This window comes from Stegodyphus dumicola, chromosome 6 (genome assembly GCF_044657685.1).
Source record: "Stegodyphus dumicola isolate Sdum_Otavi_A_Nest chromosome 6, ASM4465768v1".
In the NCBI taxonomy this organism is placed as follows: Eukaryota; Metazoa; Arthropoda; class Arachnida; order Araneae; family Eresidae; genus Stegodyphus; species Stegodyphus dumicola.
The window spans coordinates 191354839-191360838 of NC_140773.1; positions in this window are offsets into that span (position 1 = coordinate 191354839).

Genomic DNA, 6000 nt, shown 5'->3' on the forward strand with positions numbered 1-6000 from the left:
ACTTTAAAATTGGTCGTTATTTAACAAAAATCCGTATGTAGTACAGAGAGCTGCTAAAACTACGATACGTTTGAAATTATCAAGAGGACTAAACCTCTAGCCTTGAAGGCAACCAGCAACCGAGTAAAACTACTATGGCAAGCGGCCTGCTTCTAATAACTCCTTCCTCTCTCTTGCTTGGCAAAATGCCACAACTTAAGTACTTGGCGTTAGCAAGACAAATTTGCATAAATAAGTTAAAGCTTTTAATTCTGGCCGGAAGTAGAAAATAAGAAGTTATAGTAAAGATTTAAAATAAAATAAACGTTAGTAAAACTTAGGATCCTTACATGCTTCCCGCAAGAGTTAATTAGTTTGAAACTGAGGTCTAAAACGACCTTGTTGAAAACTTTTAGCTCTAGAATCTTACGCGAAGCCAATCTTTTACAAACAGTTCTCACTAGAAACTAGAAATTAAAAAAAAAGTCGTTTTTACATTATCAATTCCATGGACAATTACTTTTCATCTGTACTGCATCTAAACAGGAGCTCTTAGTTGAAATCTGGTTCCTTCCAGAGATCTGGAAGGAAAACTAGTTTAATGAAATGTTACACAATTAAATGGCAAGTAACATGAATACTTATATTTCTCTTAACATTCTTATTTCATTCATGACTTTATTTAATTATACCCGTGCTCCCCGTGCTCTCTGACATGTGTTGTAAAAGAAAACACCAAACACGAACGTGTTTATGTACAAGTGTTCAACACAACCGCCTGCAATCAAAACACTAACGTGTTAAAATTCAACATAACAAGGCCTCATAACACACCTTATATTCATCTCTAAACCCTGAGGTACTATTCTGAAAGTGGCTAACTCTGAAGTGTAGCGTCAGAGAGCCTAACTACATTCATTCAACCTTTAACACATATTCACAATAATTTTCTCTTTTTACAGTCACACGAATAAATTTTTGGCATTACTTTCACTTTTAACATATCACAGTATTTCTTAACGTTTAAAATAACAGTTCACATTGTATATAAGAACATATTAACATGCCGTTAATTTTACGCATTTTAAAACATACATTAGTAGTACATTGTTAACTTCTATTCTTTTCCAAGCAAGTGCCAATTCTTCTACATTGAAATGCTACATTTCAAAAGTCTTTCAGACTAAAACTTCTTTCTTGCCAGAATCTTTTAAATAAAATTTTATACAATAACTTTTACAATATTCAAGTATTTACACATTCCTATTATATATTAATTTTAGTTTTACTCACGAGTAATTGAAAAACATAATACCAAAATAGGTAACAACTCATTTCTCGCCTTTTTGGCGATAAAGGTTGTAACGTTGCGCGCCTCCAACTTGCACGCAACCAAGAGGTGACTGTGAAAACTGTATAAAACACAGAGTCTTGTGAAGGGTTTAAGTCCCTTTTATTCAACGTAAAAATTACAATTGCGTGCTCTTGACGCTCACAGACTGTGCCAACTCGGCAGTCAAATAAAAATAATAACCTGAAAAGAAACTAAAGACAAGACTCTAACTACGAGGCTCTCTAAAATAACTAACTCACCGCGTTTTACAACACCGCTGCTAATTCAGCAGACTTAAAGCTCACTTGAACGATTAACACTACTTCCCGCCAAGCACATAGGCCGAAACGCGGGGTTCTTCAATTTCTCGCTAACTACCTCCGCGCTCGTGAAGTAAGAATATTACACACCGAACTTGTTTCCTCTCTATTTAAATCATAATACTTCCGCTGATAATTTGAATCCATGCGCGTTCTACTAAAATTTACATATTCTGGCATTGGCAGTTCCAGGGGAAAGTAAGGCTTGACAGGAAAGATAGTTTAAACTTAAAATAAATGTTAGTTAAAATAAATATAAACCCTACAAGGTAGACCTCACATGAGGTAAAACGTCTTGAATTCTGCCACTTGCAGTAAGAATGAAAGATTAACTTAAGGTTTTAAAGTAACATAAAGTTTTACTTATCTTTGTGATATTCAGACATTCTTTTTTCTGCCCAGTCCTGGAAGGTAGCGAAGACTAGCCTTTGGTTTATCTTCCTTCTTGTGCGGGTTCGCCCTTCCGTTCCTTCCTCCATGAGCTTTCTTTTCCTTCCAGTTCGGTCACCCTTGAAGACCTTCTTTTTAGCCTCTGCCTGTGGTCTTGGCCGTTTGATGGCAGCTGGTCTTGGCGGAACCGGGACACTTCTCTCTCGTTCCTGCTTGGATCTCGTTGCTGGCTGTTCAAATTTTCCTTGTTTCTTTGCCTCCGCAGCTGGTGTTCCTTCAGCAATTCGTCGACATTTGCTGCGTAGACTCCTGTCCGATGGGTAGATCTTCCGCTTGGGAGCCGGGTTATAGTTGCCGTTATTTCTCCTGGCTCTCTTTGCATTCGTCGTACTTCTCCCTTCTTCATTCTGGGGGTGGTCGTGCTCTCTCTTTCCTGTCGGTGGAACGGCTTCTTTTTCTTGTTACCTTCAATTTTCCAACGGGGAAACTTTCTTTTCAATTGCTCCTGCCTCCTAATGGCTTGCCCTTGTGATTGTCGTTGTTTCGCCTCTGGAGCTTGTGCCTGCAGTGCCTGCCGTGCCGGATCCTGCAAAAGATCTTTAAATATTTGCATTTTATTACGGTCATAGTATGGTTTTATTTGGTCAATGTTTGCGGAGCATGTTTCACCATTCCTGGCTTTTAACACCACTACAGCGTGAGTTATTTTTTCTACGACATATGGTCCTTCAAATCGTGGAAAAAATTTGGCAGTTTTATCTTCTGGTGCTGAAGAAAGTGAATGCTTAATTTTTAACACTTCATCTCCTACTTTGTAAGTTACTCCCCGTCGTTTCATATCGTAATAAAGTTTCTGTTTTCTCTGTTCTACTTCAGTGTTCTTTTTTGCTTCTTTAATTAATTTTTCTATAACACCCATTTTAAATTCTGGGGCTCTTTGTTGAACATAAAATAATTTATCTAACGGCGTAATAATCTTTCTGCCTAAAAATAACTCAGCAGGAGTTTTGCCCGTTGTATCATGTTTTGTGGTCCTAAGGACGAAAGCAAATTTATTGACATAGTTATCCCAGCTTTTATGAAAATTTTTAACATAACTAAGGATAATTTTCACTATATTTCTGTTGACCCGTTCCGCTATATTTGATTGCGGCCGATACGGGACCATTTTTAAATGACGTATGCCCAGTTTTTGGCACATGTCTTCAAATATATTACTTACAAATTGAGGACCATTATATGATATAACTTTTAGAGGCGCCCCGTATTTTAAAATATATTTATATAAAATAGAATCAGTAACTAATTTCGCGGAGGCTCGTTTTAAGGGAACAATTTCGGTCCACTTACTAAAATGATCAACCATAACAAGGAGATACCGACTTTTATTTAACTGACTTTTTGGGAAAGGGCCCAATAAATCGATGCCAATTATTTCATTTGGAAATTCGGATTTAATGCTATTTAGAAACCCGGCCGGGCGGAAATTAATATAATTAACTGCTTGACATGTTGGGCAGGACTGGACATACGCCCTTGTTAACTTTTGCATTTCAGGAAAATAGACTGCCTCGCGTACGCGTTGGATAGTTTTTCGAATACCAGCATGAGAAGCTAATGGGCTGTCGTGTAACTCCTGCAGGATATTTAATCTAAGACTAGCTGGGATAACAGGTCGAAATTCGTTGTTGGAATTTGTAATTTTTGTATAAAATAATAGACCATCTATTAGTTCGTAATGGGCCGCCCTATTTCTTATCGCCACAATATCTTGGTGGCTAAAATTTTCAGGATCTTTTAAATACTCATAAATGTTTCTAAATTCAGGGTCCTTACCCAGTTCGGTTATTACAGTTTCTCGGGAATTTATTGTACATGCTGTGAGCATTGCCACCTTTACAGTATTACCTTCTTCATCTATTTTTATTCTGGATAGGGCATCTGCTACGATATTTTCCTTTCCGGGGGTGTGCTTGATTACCAGATTATACTCTTGTAACTTGAGTGCCCATCTTATTAACCTTGGGGATAAGTTTTTCCCTGAGTACAATCTAGTTACCGCCGCATGATCAGAATACACTGTTATTGGCGCCCTTCCAAAACAGACTCGGAACTTTTGCACTGCTAACAGAACTGCAAGTGCCTCTCTCTCAGTCGCGGAATAATTTCTTTGTGTTTGATTTAAAGTTCGACTAAAAAATGCCACGGGCTGCTGATTTTGCGAAAGTACCGCTCCTACCGCATAATCCGAAGCATCCGCTGAAATTTCTAAATTCTCATCCTTTTCAGGAAATTTCAAAACAGGGGCTTGCGTTAATGCTTGCTTTAATTTTTCGAAAGCACTATTGGCTTCGGCCGTCCACGAGAATCTTGCCTTTTTCCTTTTTAATTTTAACAATGGTTCAGCAATAGCTGCAAAATCTTTTATAAAGGACCTATAATATGAACAAAGTCCTAGAAAAGAAGAGAGCTTCTTCGCCGTATTTGGCGGCGGATACTTTTGCACAGCGATTATTTTTGATTCGTCTGTCTCGATTCCTTTCTGAGATATTTTGTAACCTAAGTATTTTAATTCAGGGGCTGCAAATTTGCACTTTTCGACATTAACTTTTAGACCAGCCTCATTTAATAATGAAAACACCTGTCTTAAATCCTGTACATGTTGGTCCAGATTATCACTAGTAATAATGATATCGTCTAAATAGATAAATGTGGACTTTCCAAGAACAGGCCTTAGCACAATGTCCATACATCGCTGAAATGTTGCCGGTGCCCCTGAAAGGCCAAACGGCATGCGCAGGAATGCATAAGTGCCAGACTTGGTTATAAAAGCAGTCTTAGGCACATCTTCCGGTCTAACCCCAATTTGAAAATAACCAGTCGTTAAGTCTAAAGTAGTCATGTAGTTGGTAGAAGTTATGTTCCTTAGAATTTCTTCAATAATAGGTAACGGATATACCGGATATTTAGTCATGGAGTTTAATTTACGATAGTCAATCGCAAAACGCCACCTTTTTGGATGTGTTACTGGATAGTCATTGTTTTTCTTACATAAAACAACCGGGCTAGCATAACTACTTCAGATGGGCGTTAAGATCTTTTTACGTAACATATCTCTAATGTGCCACTCTATAATTTTTTCTTTATTCTTATCATATCGGTACGGTTTGTGGCGAACTGGCAGTGAATCTCCGGTGTCGATACTATGGTTAGTAACTTGAGTAAATCCTGGAATATCACTAAATAACGAAGCAAATTCACTTACCACTTGTCGGATTTTTTGTTGCTCTTCCTTAGGCAGGTGGTCAAGGTTTAACATTGGTGGTTCTGTTTTTTCTTCTCGAACTGGTTTCATCGTCAGCTTAAGGGACGCTTCGTTAAAATCCAGCGTTGCTTCTGCCTCTGAAAGAAAATCTATCCCTAAGATGATATGTGCTTGCAAATTCTTTACTATAAAAAACATAATCTTTACTTGTTCGTCCTTGATACGAACGTATAGCGGTAATTTACCTATGCACTTGCATCTTTCTCCCTGCGCAGCTAACACTGTCGTATTATCCGAATTATATATGCGGTATTTACGAAAATACTTCCTAAAAAAATCTTCTGCCACACAGGAACACTGTGCGCCTGTATCCAGGAGTGCGGTGGCTGGGATGTTATTCACCAACACTTCAATCTTTGAAAGAGTCAAATTTTTCACCATCACTGTATTTAACTTGAAGGAAGAGGGGTTTTCTTGGCCTTCGGATCTCCGCACCCTCCCGTCAGCAGAAATCCGTTTTAGTTTAAATCTTGTTTTTTCCTTTCCATGCTTTCCTTCTTTTTCAAGCCTTCAGACTTTTTTCCTGGATTACTATTGAACTGTCGACGTTCGCCGGTTGTTTTTGGATACTCGGGTTTCCTTGCCCACTGATTCGCTTTTCTTCCGTAGCCGTGTTCTTGACTTTGCTGTGGTCTTGGCGCACCAAATTGGTT